This window comes from Rhinopithecus roxellana, chromosome 22, assembly GCF_007565055.1.
Source record: "Rhinopithecus roxellana isolate Shanxi Qingling chromosome 22, ASM756505v1, whole genome shotgun sequence".
Taxonomy (NCBI): domain Eukaryota; kingdom Metazoa; phylum Chordata; class Mammalia; order Primates; family Cercopithecidae; genus Rhinopithecus; species Rhinopithecus roxellana.
The window spans coordinates 8374565-8390281 of NC_044570.1; the positions used below are offsets into that span (position 1 = coordinate 8374565).

General features: G+C 44.3%; 1 protein-coding gene across 7 annotated transcripts in view; it reads left to right on the forward strand.

Annotated features, from left to right (window-relative positions):
• The window catches only part of TBL1Y (transducin beta like 1 Y-linked), a 212005-nt gene that overhangs the window by 39101 nt on the left and 157187 nt on the right, over positions 1-15717 (forward strand). The window contains exon 1 of one of the 7 annotated variants that reach the window (XM_030926285.1): positions 3548-3588. The exons of the other annotated variants lie outside the window; for them this stretch is intronic. The gene's annotated coding sequence lies outside the window, so the exon portion shown is untranslated. Of the gene's footprint in view, positions 1-3547; positions 3589-15717 lie in introns of those variants that run through there. 7 annotated transcript variants of the gene reach the window in all.

The window sequence follows — 15717 nt, forward strand, 5'->3', positions numbered from 1 at the left end:
TATATTCATCGTTGTGCCAGTGGACAGCCACATAGGGACAGTTAGAGGAAAAAGGCAAAAGTGAATAAAAAACGCTGATATCTGTGAGGCTAAGAGAGGAACAGAACTGTCACCACTGTTCAGGGTGGCCATCCAGTTAAAATCTTTGCATTGTGTTTCAGCCATGAGCTGGCCATTATCATGTAAAGGAACGAACATCGGCCCCAGAAAGAGGACATGGTTATCTTGAATCAGGTTCATCTCATTTGATGTCAGAATTATTAACCACTACTCTTGATCACACCTGTGATCCCAGTGCTTTGGGAGGCCAAGCTGGGAGCATTGCTTGAGCCTAAGAGTTTGAGACTAGCCTAGGAGGCATAGCGAGACCCCATCTCTACAAAAAATGAAAAAATTACGTAGGCATTGTTGTTGTGTGCCTGTGATCCCAGCTCCTAGGGAGACTGGTATAGGAGGATCACATGAGTCCGGAAGGATGAGGCTATAGCGAGCCATGAAGGCACTTGCACTCCAGCCTGGGTAACAGAGAAGACCCTGTGTCTTAAAATAAAAAGAGGTGTGCTCCACCCTCTGGTGGGTGCCCCTCATGTAGCTCTTGTAGTAGTAGCAGTGCTGTGGGAATTGAGAATTGTTTCAAGTGCAGTGAGGAATCTGTGATGCTGAGTGTGGCAGAGCTCTGTGCCCAGGGCATGTACCACCCATCCTAACATCTGGCGGGGAAGTGTGGGATGTCTATGCATTGCTTTTCAACCACGAAGGTGATTATTGTTTCCCAGGGGACACTTGGCAATATCTGGAAACAGTTTTGGTTGAGACACCTGGGTTAAGGGGTGTACTGTCATCTTGTGGGTGGAGAGTGGGGATGTGCACAGGATGGCCTCACAACAACCGAGATGTTGCAGCCTCAAACGTCAGTAGTGCCAGCGTCCAGAAACTCTGTGAGTCAGTGGGAAGCCCTAGATGCCCAAACTACCTTTCATTTTCTCCTCACCATGTGCAACAGTTTAGGTGGACAGTACAGGCTCTCTTTCAGGGGCTCATGAGAGGACTCCATAGCATAAGCGTCAAGTACAAGGACTTTGCAGTCAGACTGACCTGGGTTTCAGTCCCCACTCATCCTAGTGGTGTGACTGAGAGCAAGTTTTGAATTCTCAATGTCCTGCAGAGTGGGCGTAGTAACCCCTGTCTTGATTGATTGTAGAAGTTTGACAGGCAATTCATGCAAAGCTGTCCATTCCTGTGTCACTCAGAGTGACTGTGCAAAATATACCATTGTTGGCATTGGTCATCATAACATTAAGAGTTACTGTGAACATAGAGGAGCTCAGCACCTTGTGGCAGTGGGCTGCAGTGAGGGACTCACATAGCTTGATGATTGAGTTTTGGCCCCAGCAAGATGGCAAAGCTGTGCTTTTCTTGTTCCTTGAGCCATGGTGACCTGTAAGGACCTCTGGGGGCTGTTTACCTATGAGGACCCTTGGAGGATGCCTTCTCCACAGGAACTAATGCCAAGGACGACTTTGATGTGGACTCTGGAATCCCCGTGCTGTTAACCAAGGGAACTTGGGCTTTGCAGTGTCCTGGGTTGAGCCTTGGCACTTGTAGGTTTATTATCATCATGCTATTTTTCTTTTTTTTTTTTTTCATAAAGAGTCTTGGTCTGTTGCCCAGGCTGGAGTGCAGTTGTGCAATCTGGGCTCACTGCAACCTCCGCCTTCTGGGTTCAAGTGATTCTCATGCTTCAGCCTCCAGAGTAGTTGGGATTACAGATGTGCCCACCATACCTGCCCGATTTTTGTATTTTTAGTAGAGATGGGGTTTCACCTTGTCAACCAAGATGGTGCTGGGATTACAGGTATAAGTCACCACACCCAGCCCATTATGTCTTCTATTTTTTAGCACAGCAAAAATGGGATAGTACTGACTTTATTATTGACATATTGTTATACTGCATCAGATATGTGACCCTGCTGCTGTTTTTCTGATTCTTCCAGATTTCTATGAGGGTAGAAAGAAAGAGTACATATCAAAAGCCTAGCCAGAGCATCAGGCATACTGTGAAAGATACAGCAAACTTTACTTCCCTCTTCTTGCCTTGTTGGAAATTCTTTCCTGTGAGTTCTTCCCTATGTCCTGGACCCATTCTCCTGTATCCTCGACTCTCCTCCCATAGCCTACAGCCTCTGCGGTGGCTCCTTGGGTAATTTTGTTGCCTTATAGCTTTGCAGTGTCCAATATGGACTGACTTGAAATGAGGTCAGTCTAGATTGAGATGTCTTGAGAAGTGGATTTGAAAAACTTAGTGAAAAAAGAGAGAATGCAAGGTATCTTTATTGATTATGTAATGTGGTTTACATGTTGAAATGATCACTTGGATAGATGGAGTAAAATAGAATGTATTATTAACTGTAACTTTGCCTGTTTCCTTTTGGCATTTTCTTATGGCTACCAGAACACTGATAAACAGATGTGTCTCATTCAAGTTTATATACACTTTTTCAAGATCAGTCCTGCATCCTCACTGGCTGGTCAGTCAAATGCCTCTTTCAGCTTAAGCTGTCATCATGTGGCTACATAATTGAGTACATTTCATCTTCTCTACCTATTGCAGGTATAGGCAGCTGGTGTTCCTGCTCCTCCCACCCAGCTTTGCTTAGGATGTTTGTATTGAGTGCAGTCTGCTGAACTTCTCACCTTTCTTCCCATATGTGTAGAATCTGTCCTCTGGAAACATGTGGTACTTACCAACTGGAAAGGAGTAGAACTGGGGTTCACATTCATTTCTGTCTTGCTCCAAACCCATGTTTCTAATAAGACTACTTTCTTCATTTGCTTTGTGGATATAAACACAAACTTCCTGGAGGGCATGGACCATTTTTATTTCTTTCACCTTTGCTCTTCAAGGCCTTTCTAAAGTTTTTCTGTTAAGATTTTTCAAGACTGCCTAAAAGACTGTTGAATAAAGTCAGACTAGAAGTGTAAGAGCACAGATGGCATCATTTTGTGTGTATAGAATTGCTTTTTTTTTGGACACGGTCTCACACTGTCACCCAGGCTGGAGTTCAGTCACTTGATCATGGTGCGCTCTCGACTCACTGCAACCTCTGCTTCCTGGGTTCAAGTGATCCTCCTCAGCCTCCTGAGTAGATGGGACTACAGGCATGCACCACCATGTGTGGCTAATTTTTTTTTTTTTTTGGTAGAGTTGGGGTTTTATTATATTTCTCAGGCCGATCTTGAACTCCTGGGCTCAAGTAATCTGTCCACCTCGGCCTCTCAAAGTCTAAGATTACAAGTATAAGCCACTATGTATGCTCTAGCATTGCTTTTATTGGATGATTTTTTTTGCTGTCACTGTTATGGTGTGCATTTTCTGAGTTATCAGAGATGGCCCTGTGTGTTGTGAGGCTGTGTTGACTGTGCTGTTGCTTTCTTTGCAGAGTGCAGGAAACTGCTGTCCTTGCTGTACCTTCTGTTCTGTTAATGGTATGGACACTGTGAGTTGCTTCTAGAGAGCTACACCCTCACTTCTGGATCAGCACATGAAGGCCAAGGAACTGCCAGTGTTCCGTGTCCATTTTAATTGAGGTATAAATACTATACCCTAACATTCTCCTGTTTTACCTTGGCAGCATCTGGAGAGTTTGGTTGTCACAGCTGAGTGGGGAGTGCTACTGGCATTGGGTGGGTATAGGCCAGGGATGCTGTGAGCATCCTATACCTCCCAGGACAGCCTCCCCACCTCCACCAACAAATTATCCAGCCCTAAATGTCTACAGTGCCACAGATAAGAAACCCTGGACCCTCGGGTACACAGATTTGACTGGAGAGGAGAAATCATATTCAGGGATAATTGGGATTTGTATTGCAGTTAGTGCAGAGCTTGTGTGTGGAAGGCCTTGGACACTGGACTAATCTAAGAAGTTGGGTGGGGATGAAGGGGCTTTAGATCCTGGAAACCATTAAAAGCCATTGAACAGGCCAGGCGTGGTGGCTCACGCCTGTAATCCCAGCACTTTGGGAGGCCGAGACAGGCGGATCACGAGGTCAGGAGATCGAGACTATCCTGGCTAACACGGTGAAACCCCGTCTCTACTAAAAAATACAAAAAACTAGCCGGGAGAGGTGGCGGGTGCCTGTAGTCCCAGCTACTCTGGAGGCTGAGGCAGGAGAGTGGCATAAACCCGGGAAGTGGAGCTTGCAGTGAGCTGAGGTCTGGCCACTGCACTCCAGCCTGGGCCACAGAGCGAGACTCCGTCTCAAAAAAAAAAAAAAGCCTTTGAACAGGTGCTTTAGAAAGATGAAACTGGCATCTGTCTTAAGGATGGATGATAACAGGCACCAGGAAACTGGCCTTTGGGGCTGTGACCAGATTTGGCATACAGCCACACCCATTCATTTATAGGTTTTCTGTGGCTGCTATGATGGTTAATTTTATATGTCACCTTGGTTAGGTCATGGTATTCTGTTTTTTTTTTTTTTTTAGACAGAGTCTCGCTTTGTTGCCCAGGCTGGAGTGCAGTGGCGTGATCTCTGCTCACTGAAACTTGCGCCTCCCAGGTTCAGGCAATTCTCCTGCCTCAGCCTCCTGAGCAGCTGGGGCTACAGGTGCATGCCACATGCCCACCTAAGTTTTGTATTTTTAGCAGATACAAGGTTTCACCATATTGGCCAGGCTTGTCTAAAACTCCTGACCTCATGATCCATCTACCTCCAGCTCCCAAAGTGCTGGGAGTACACGTGTGAGCCAGCATGCCTGGCCTAGGTGATGGTATTCAGATATTTGGTCACGTACTTTGGAGTGCTGCTGAAGGCATTTTTTAGATGAAGTAAAAACTTAACATCAGTAGACATTTAGTGAAGCACATGACCTGTGTAATGTGGGTGGACCTCATCCAATCAGTTGAAGGCCTTAAGAAAAAGACTGAGGTCCTCCAAAGAGAAGAGAATTCTATCAGTGGCCTGCCCTAGGATTAGAGACTGTAACATCTATATTTCCCCTGGGTCTTTGGCCTGCCCTGTAAAGTCTGGACTTGCCAGCTTCCACAATTTTGTGAGCCAATTCCTTAAAATCTGTCCATCCATCCATCCATCCATCCATCCATCCATCCATCCATCCATCCATCCATCCATCATCCATCCATCCATCCACATACCTACCCATGTGTCCATCCATGCACACATGCACAAACCCTATTGGCACTGTTTCTCTGGACAGCCCTGATTAACAATGTTGCTTTCTTGCCACAGCAGCCAAGTTGAATATTTACCTGTATATAGAGAAAAAAGGCCAGGCATTGGATTTGATAAATGAAGTCCGTCCATGGAAATGAGGAGTGCTCAGTGCTTCTTGGAGTTAAACAGAGAAACCGTAAAAGCCTAGAGGGCTCAGGATGGTGATACCATGGTCTTTCATTCTTGTGTATTTTGCAAATTTGGCCCATTGGCAGGCAGATTTAATGTCTCCAATCCAGATGGTGTTTTAGGGAATGGCTTGCCTGGCTTATGGGTTGAAATGTTCTCTCCTCCAGTGTGGCTTCTGCAGTATCATCTCACCTGATGACGACAATAAGTGGAAGGCATGTGATGTGACCATCTGAGACGCAAGTTAATTAGGTTTTATCAGAAAAGGCAACCTTGGCTGGGTGTGATGGCCCATGCCTGTAATTCTAGCACTTTGGAGGATGAGGCTGGTGGATCACCTGATCTCAGGAGTTCGTGACCAGCCTGGTCAACATGGCAAAACCCCATCCCTACTAAAAATAGGAAAATCAGCTAGTCATGGTGGCATGTGCCTGCAGTTCCAGCTACTGAGGAGGATGAGGTGGGAGAATTGCTTGAACCTGTGAGGCAGGGGTTGCAGTGAGCTGAGATCATGCCACTGCATGTTAGCCTAGGTTACACAGTGAGACTGTGTACCGCCCCCCCACCAAAAAAACAACAACAACAACAAAAAAGGCAAACTTAACACTTGTGGGATATGTTGTGGGTGAAGACAAAGACACTAGTATCCTGTGATTTTATTTTATTTTATTTTATTTATTTATTTTTTTGAGACGGAGTCTCGCTCTGTCACCCAAGCTGGAGTGCAGTGGCCGGATCTCAGCTCACTGCAAGCTCCGCCTCCCGGGTTCATGCCATTCTCCTGTCTCAGCCTCCCGAGTAGCTGGGACTACAGGCGCTCGCCACCTCGCCCGGCTAGCTTTTTGTATTTTTTAGTAGAGACGGGGTTTCACCGTGTTAGCCAGGATGGTCTCGATCTCCTGACCTCGTGATCCGCCTGTCTCAGCCTCCCAAAGTGCTGGGATTACAGGCTTGAGCCACCGCGCCCGGCCTGTGGTTGCTTTCTCACTATAGAAGGTGATGCAGCAGAGACTGTCTAGTGATGTCTAGATGCTTGCTCTCTTGTCCTCTGCAGAACTACATGTAGTCCTGAGTGCTTAAGGCATGTACTACCTCCATGGTGTGACTTGGACTTTCACTTCTCCTGATCCCTTCTTCTTTTCCACCCTATTCCCATTTTGCCTTGCTTGTGAAAGCCTGGTATTTCATAAACAGTCATTTGCCTGATGTGAAATCTTGTCCCAGTAAAGTGCCAACAGTCCTGGGAGAGGTAATACATTAAACCTTATCAGTTATTTATACGTTAGGATTGGAAGGGATTGTTCCTGGCTTGCCTTATAAGCTGCGACCAGAGGACAGAGCCCAAGTGCTGTTGCATGAAATGAAGGAGGTGTGGGTCACTTCTGTGCAGGGTGGGAGAAGAGAGGAGGCTCGGTCATCTGAAAGATGACCTTTGTTTATGGCATCCCGCCTTTCCCCAGGCACCAAGAAGTTGGGATTATTGATGACAGAGGCTGCAGCCGACCTGCTATCTTGAGAATTGGTGTTGGTTTTGGAGAGCCCCTACCTTGAAGACCCTCCTTATGTAACCCCGTTATCATAAAACCAGAGTGGTGGTCACATGTGCATTCTGTCCATGCTAATGTGTAAGGCAGGCCTTCTAGGTAGGTGCTGGACCTGGGATTTTACATGGACAGCCTTCTGCTTCCCTGGTGCTTAACTACATTATAATGCCTTCTGAGCAATGCCAGCTTAACATACATATGAAGGGTGCTGACCCATTTCGTGCCTTTTGCGTTCACTGTTTTAGGGGCCTGGTTTAGGGAGATAATATGTGAAGGAGATGCCACATGATTTCTATCTTGTCCCTGGTACACAGAACACGTTCCCCTCAGTAATAACATGATGGTTGATACATGTAATGCCACAGTGTACATTTGCCACCATATGGTATACTACTATATATGTGTGTGTATATATCATATATATACACTAGTATAGCATATGGTGGCAAATGTACATAAATCATACACACACACACGTTTATTTGTTTTAATTTATAAATTTAAAGTGCCTAGGCTGGAGTACAGTGGTGCTGATACCGCTCCAATGAGTGGAGGAATACCAGGACTCTTGTCTCAAGTAGAATTAGATAAAACAACCCAGACAGAGATGGGCTGAGTTTTAAGGAGCGGGGAATTTATAGGCAAGAAAGAAGGAAGAAACTCCCCTGTATAGAGACAGAGGGAAGGGGCTCCAAAGCTGAGAGAGGAGACCCCAGGTACCATGGATACCAGTCAGTTTTATGAGTAGGCTGGAGGAGGCAGTGTTTAATTTGCACAGGGTTCAGCAGATTGGTTTGACCAGGCATGTCATTCATGTAGCTTGCGGAAAAAAGGTGACCCTCCCACCCTAGCCTCTTAATATGCAAATGCAGGGCACCAGCATGTTCTGCACACATGGGGATATGTGGGGGTAGCTATGTTGCCAGGGTCACGTGGGGAAGGGCAAGAAGAAGAGGGAGGAATCACAGTGTTTGGGTGGCTTTCTAATGGCCTGCATTTGCATATCAAAGATTGCCAGCCTGGATTTTACTAGAAACATTTCTGGAGCAGCTTTAAAAAGAAAAACTTCCCAAGGACCTCTTTTCCTCTCTATGCCAAAAATAATTTATTAATAACTCTTACAAAAAGTGCAGTCATAGCTCACTGCAGCCTCAAACTCTTGGGCTCACGTAATCTTCCCACCAAATCCCAAAGCTCTGGGATTATAAGTGTGAGCCAGTGGGCCTGGCCTACCTATATATTTTTGATGGCAAATAAAGATTTCAGTTACGTTGTGGGCTTTAAAAAGCCTTTCTAGGATCGCTGGGAATTTGACTGTATTTTTTATGGCATAGTTATTAGGAGAAAAACATTTCTGAGGAAGAAACAAAAGAAGAGTTGAGCTGTATCGCATTTGTAATTTAGAGAGCACTCTCATTTCAAAATTTCTTTCAACTTGTTTTTGTTTCGACTTGTGAAGTAGGCAGGCAGGTTTTTTTACTTGTTTGTTTTTTGTTTTTTACAGTGGCTTTGGTGTCTTTGGAAAACTTTCCTTCCTTTGCCTTTCTGCATTTTCTTTCTTGACTTCTCCAAGCATTCAGCTGCAGGCATATACACCTTCTCTTGGGGGAGTGACAAAGAGAGGGGTCTGGAGGAGCAGGGATAAAAATTAGCTAGAATTAAAAAATAGCAGTGAAAGCTGGGCGCAGTGGCTCACACCTGTAATCCCAGCACTTTGGGAGGCTGAGACGAGCAGATCACCGGAGGTCAGGAGTTTGAGACCAGCCTAACCAACATGGAGAAACCCCTTCTCTACTAAAACTAGAAAAATTAGCCGGTGTGGTGGCAGGCGCCTGTAGTCCCAGCTATTGGGGAGGCTGAGGCAGGAGAATTGCTTGAATTTGGGAGGTGGAGGTTTCAGTGAGTGAGATTGCGCGGCTGCACTGCAGCCTGGGCAACAGGAGAGAAATTCCATCTCAAAAAAAAAAAAAAAAAAAAAAAAAAGCGGGAGTGATAGTCCAGGTGATTTTTCATGCTTATGCTAACCTACTTTAAAAGCTGCCAGAACAATTGTAGAGTGGGAAGTCTCTCATTTCTCCTGCCCTACTCTTACAAGATCTAAAAATAACTTTGAGGAGATGGACATGTGGCTCTTTGATCTCCTTCGCCTGTAGTATTTCTTGGTAAGAACAGAACTTATGGGAAGGTGCTCTTCAATGAGTGTTGCCATTGTGGGTTGGGCAGTTGGTGTTGTGGGAGGGGCTGATTATGGTAATCTTCCTTCACCATTGAAGGATTTGATCTTCCCTGGTTTCCATTACTTGCTGCTCTGAATACTTTTCTCTCCTACACATGGTGGCTCATGCTGTAATCCTAGCACTTTGGGAGGCTGGGGCTGGCAGATCACCTGAGATCAGTAGTTCGAGACTAATCTGACCAAACATGGTGAAATCCCTTTTCTACTAAAAATTAAAAAATTTGCCTGGCATGGTGGTGTGTGCCTATAATCTCAGCTACTCGGGAGGCAGAGGCAAGAGAATCGCTGGAACCCAGGAGGCGGAAGCTGTGGTGAGCCAAGATAGTGCCATTGTACTCACTCCTTGGTGCAGAGCAAGACTCAATGTTAAAAAAATAAATAAATAAATAATCCTGTCCCCCTGCCTTCCTTTTATGTAAACGTAAACTGGAATATGAGCATGGAAGACTCAAAGGAGGCAAATCACACTTGAAGTCAAGAATCTTGATGCTGGATTTAGCAGGTATTTACAAAGCATCTCTTCTTCCAGAATAAGTAGCAGACCTTTGACCCCCAGGGGACTGTGGTGTACTTGGAAGACACAAGGCAAAAGTGTAAAAAGGGAGCTCTGGACATAGGAATTGAAATGAGGCTAAGAGCTGGTGAGACGGCCTGGGACTAGAGGCCAGGGAGATAGGAGGAGTATGAGTTCCTTGACAGGAAACTCCTAAGAGATCCTGAAGAGTGAGCAGAGATTGACAAGAGAGGTGAGGGGAGACCTAGAGTTAATAGGGCTGCAGAGGTGTCTTTGGCACATAGAGGTCATGGTATTCATGTTGGCTTCTAGGGTAGGGGCAGTGCATCTGTGGCTGACTGAAGATGGAATAAATGGGATAGTGGCTAAAAAGATGGGGGTACTGTTGACACTTCTCCTTGGAGAGGTTCTTTCAGATAAGGAGAGAAGTAGAACAGCACTTGACAGGAAAGCTGGTGTTGGGGAAGGATTTTTTATACTACGGGAGACTGGTCGAGTAAAACAGCTTTGAGAGGACCAGGGGCAGTGGCGCACATCTGTAATCTCAGTGCTTTGGAAGGCTGAGGTTGGTAGGATTGCTTGAGTCCAGGAAGTTGAGGCTGCAGTGAGCTATAATCTTGCCACTGCTCTCCACCCTGGACCAACAGAGTGACACACTGTCTCTTGGGCAGGGGAGGGAAAGGGATTCAAGAGATAAGGTAAATAATGGAGGGACAGGACGTATTTTTTTGCAGGAGGGAGATTTTTGAGGGTTTAGCCTTGGAAAAGGAGCAGTAGAGACAGATGGGAAGGTCATAAATGTAAAACATTTGGAAGCAAAAAGGAAGATGATTTCTCTTAAAAGTTTTGCTTAGAGATAACTAATGTGAAGGTCTTGGTGTTCTAAGGGAGAGAGGAAAGACGGAGGTGGTGGGTCCAGTGGATGCAGGAACTGACCCAAGCTTTCAGATTATATAGCTGGGGAGCAGAGAGTACGTGCTTGCCGTTGGGGAGGCTGCTGGCCAGGACTGACCTTCCTCCTCCCATGACCCCCGCCTAGAATTAGAACAGCCTCATTTAGTGTACTTGATTCAAGGCCTTTTGTTTAAGAGCTTATTTGTACTCACTACCGTCATTGCTTAGTATCTTTGGGGACTCAGTTCCAGGACTACCTCCAGATACCCAAATGCATGCACACTCAAATCCTGCAGTGTACCCTGCAAAACCTGCTGGTAGGAACAGTCAGTACTCTGTATCTGGGGTTTTGCATCCCAAGGATACTGTATTTTCCTTCTGAATTTGGTTGTAAATGCAGAACCTGGCCATAAGGATGCCAATTGTATTTACTGAAAAAAAGTCATGTTGTTTGATTGCTGTTTGAACTACAAAAACCAAGTAACCAACCAAAACCCCCAAAACCAAAGCTTTAAACCAGTGTCTGGAAACCAACTAAAAGGACTGCATGAAGATGGTCTAACTCAGAATGCCCAATAGAACTTTCTACCATATAGAACTATTTTTTTTTTTTTTTTGAGACAGAGTCTCGCTCTGTTGCCCGGGCTGGAGTGCAGTGGCCGGATCTCAGCTCACTGCAAGCTCTACCTCCCGGGTTTATGCCATTCTCCTGCCTCAGCCTCTGGAGTAGCTGGGACTACAGGCGCCCGCCACCTCGCCCGGCTAGATTTTTGTATTTTTTTTAGTAGAGACGGGGTTTCACCGTGTTAGCCAGGATGGTCTTGATCTCCTGACCTCGTGATCCGCCCGTCTCGGCCTCCCAAAGTGCTGGGATGACAGGCTTGAGCCACCGCGCCCGGCCACTATTTTTTATCTGTATAGTCTCATTGCCACAGCTGGCTAAGGGCACATTGGGCCAAGTCACCCCCACTAGGCAGTGTCACCCACACTGGGCCATTCTAGGCCATGCCACTCACATTGGGTTGTGTCACCCACCCCATGCCATGCTGGGCCACATCACTCAAACTTTCCTTGCTGGTATCCCCTTTATCCTGATGCTCAAGACTCAAACACCAGTGTGAGCAGTCAGTGTGGGGGCAGAAACTTCAGTGAGGCCCCAACGTGTGCCCCTGTGGGGCAGTAAGCACAAACTCCTTCTTTTGAGCCTCAGACTCAAAGGGTCTGGAGCCTTTATTGGCCCCTTTGTTTTACACCGGTGTCCATAACCTGTGTGTGCGCATGACTTTCTTTAGTTATTGAGGTCAATAACTAAAGTTATTGTTTAGTTAGTGACCTCAATAACTAAATCACTTTCTAAAATAAATAAAAAATAGAGTCACAAGTAATGTTATGAGCAGTGCAGTTGCCAAAATATCAAAAACGATTTGTTGGATAAGTTTTTTTATTGTTAAAATATATATAAAATGTATCATTTTAACCATTTTTAAGTGTATAGTTCAGTAACTACATTCACAGTGTTGTGCAGCCAACCTTCAGAACTCCTTCTGTCTTGTAGTCCTGAAACTCCATACCTCCTACCCGCTTATTCCGCTACTTCCCCAGTCCCTGACACCCACCATCGACTTTGTGTCTCTATGTGCTTCACAACTGTGGGACCTCAGAGAACTGGAATCCTGTAGTATTTATATTTTTGTGACTGGTATATTTCACTTAGCATAGAATCCTCTAGGTTCATCCACATGGTAGCATGTGTCAGAATGTGTTTCCTTTTTAAAGCTCAGTACTATTCAGTTGTATGGATAGGTCACTATTCCTCTGTGGATGGTTACCTAAGTTGCTTCCACCTTTTGACTGTAATGAATAATGCTCCTGTGAACTTCTCTGCACAAATATTTCTTTGAGATTTTGTTTTAGTTATTTCTTTTTTCATTTTCTTTTTTCCCTTTCTTTTCCCCTTTCCTTTTTACCCTTTTCTTTCTACTTTCCTTTTTTTGTCCTTTTCTCTGCCCTTTACCATTTTCCCCTTCCCTCCTTTTTCCTCCGCTCTTGTTTTTTTCTTTTTCCTTTCCTTTCTGTTGCCTTGTCCTCTCCTTTCCTTTCCTTTACTCTCCTCTCTCTTTTGCCTTTCCCTGTCCTCTCTTCTCCTTACCTCCCCTCCTTGCCTTTCTTCTCTTGTCCACTCCACTTTCCTTTCCTCTTCTCTTCCCTTTCTTCTTCCTTTCCCATTCTTCTTCCCTTTCCCCTTCTGTCTTCCCTCCCCTCCACTCCTCTCTTTACTTTCTTGCCTCACCACTGCCCTTTCCCCTCCTCTCTATCCCTTTGACCCCCCACCATTTTCCCTGCCCTCATCCTGCATGCCCTGCTCTTACCTTTTCTTACTTTACCTTTCCTTTTTCCTTTTATAACAGAGGATCTCACTGTCCCAGACTGCCGTGCAGTAGCATGATCATGTCTCACTGTAACCGTTGTCAATCTCCCAGACTCAAGCTATCCTCCCACCTCACTCTTCCAGTAGCTTGGACTACAGGCATAAACCATTCTGTCCAGCTAATTTTTGAATTTTTAGTAGATATGAGGTCTTGGTATGTTACCCAGGCAGGTCTTGAACTCCTGGGCTCAAGTGATCCTCTGACCTTGGAGTGAATCAGCAACAGGTGGTTTGGCTATTGGACGCCAGCAGAATATTCCACAGGGATGATGGTTCCTTGGACCAAGGTGTGGCCCAGGAGTTTGAGATGTGGCATCAATTACAGACATGATAGTGGGATTTATTGGGATTCTTGATTTTCCTCAATTGTGAGAAATTCCTGTTTCTGCTTACCTTCCATGGAAACCCAGAACACCATCGGTCCCCCTTAGGTGGTCTTAAGAGTAGAGCTGCTTTTGTTGTCTTTCCAAATCCCGTTAGACTTGATGTCAGAGTCTCACTTTACTTGTTTTCAATATTTAAAGCATTATACCTAAGAGCTGAATGGACTGTATGCCTTTGATCCTGCATTCCTAGGTATTTGGACAAATTTCTCCATAAGAGAAGTGAACACATAACTCTAACTTGTAATAGCAAATACTGCAGGAACACTGGGAGCCACATATTAAGATGTTAATAGACCTTCCCTGGAGTATCCAAGTGGTCTGTAATTGTTTAATAAGGAGATGTTTTTGCTGAAACTTGTATCACAAAATTTTGCTTTTTAAAAGGAAATTATCCAAATTTCAATGGAAAAATTGCCTAGTCTCCTAAATGGTGATTTGCGTTTGACCCTGGACTGTTTAAGGAGGAGAAAATAACTCACTTGAGCCAAAATATAATAAATGTAGAAAGAGAAAATCTGGGACAGGTCTCAGTTTATTCAGAAAATTTATTTTGTCAAGGTTGAGGACGACCCATGGCACAGCCTCAGGAAGTCCTAAAGACATGTGCCCAAGGTTGTTGGGGCACAGCTTGGGTGTTTTGTGTTTTGTTTTTGAGCCAGAGTCTCACTCTGTCGCACAACTGGAGTGCAGTGGCACAATCTTGGCTCACTTTAACTTCCCCCTCCTGGGTTCAAGCAATTCTCCTGCCTCAGCCTCCCGAGTAGCTGGGATTACAGACGCCCCTCATCACATCTGGCTAATTTTTGCATTTGTGGTAGAGACACAGTTTCACCATGTTGGCCAGGCTGGTCTCAAACTCCTGACCTCAAATGATCCACCTGCCTCAGCCTCCCAAAATGCTAGGATACAGGTATGAGCCACCACCCCTGGCCACAGCTTGGTTTTATACATTTCGAGAGAGATACAAGACATCAGTCAATACATGTAAGAAGTACATTGGTTTGGATTAGAAAGGTGGGGATAACTTGAAGCAAAGTAGAAAGACTGGCAGGAGGGAGGGAGCTTCCAGGTCACAGATAGGTGAGATACAAATAGTTACATTAGTTTTAATTTCTGTTTAGCTTTTCCAAGGGAGGCGAATGAGATATATATCTATCTTAGTGAGCCGAGGAGTTATTTTGAATAGAATGGGGCAAGTTTGCCCTAAGCAGTTCCCAGCTTGAGTTTTCTTTAGTGATTTTTGGGGGCCCAAGATATTTTCCTTTCACATTTTTCCCCTTTTTAAAAATCTTTCAGAGAAAGCGTTTTACAAGAAAATGAGTCCCTGGGCTCAGGTGTTGTCTGATCTGTCATGGCTAAGAGGATTTATTCCTAGATGGGTAGGTCAGAAACCTTGTTTTTAGCAGGTTGTGAAGTCTCATGTCCTGTGAAGAGAAACTAGACAGGGGAAGGGAGAAAAACCAACAACAAACAAAACAACAATCCTGGAAAATCACTGTAGGTCATATTACTCTACAGTGCATGCATGAAAGTGGTTTATTTATGTAAATAGATTGCCGTTATTTTCTTTCAAACTTTAAGTTGTCTGGCTTCAGTTCTCAGGGCTTTTTTTTGAAAACACAGCTTAGTTTTCAGTGACTACAGATGTCGAAGAAAGGAAAAAAGAAAGAAGAAAATTGAAAGTATTATTCTGAATACTTGCAGCTAAGAAAAATTAGAATTGGTCCAAACTGTAGACAATAGTAAAAATTGAGAAAAAAATTAGGCAAGGCTAGAATTAACAAGTCTACTGTAGTTTTGAAACATAATTTTTCTCTCTCCAGTTTCCCATTTTTACTAAAGACATATCCTAGTGGGAGTGGTTTGCTTTATTTATTTTTTCCACTAACTCACATTTATTAAAAATAGAAGACTACAGAAAAGCATAAGATTGGTACCATTAAACAAGATTAATTAACTTACCTTTGACTAATAAATGAAAGTATTTAATAACACTCAAAGAATTTTGAGAATAAGGTCTCTTCCAACTTTAGAAATTAAATACAAAAGCAAAGCAGCAATTCTCCAAAGGAGAAAGCAACCACAGATCTCCCTCTAGTGGCAAAAGATAAAGTTGCTGCTGAAAAGCTGAATTGCTCTTCTGTACATAAAACTGTTTAGACATTTCTTTTATAAAATTCTAACTTAAGATTCTAAATCAGTATATAAGGAAAATAGCTCTTTTTTTGTCAACAAAAATTATACCTACTTCCCAGTAATAGCATGGATTTTAAAAATTAGACATAATTTTCACTTACCATGAATGCTAATCTCTCTAGAAATCTGATCTCTCCAGAAAAAAATATTTTGCC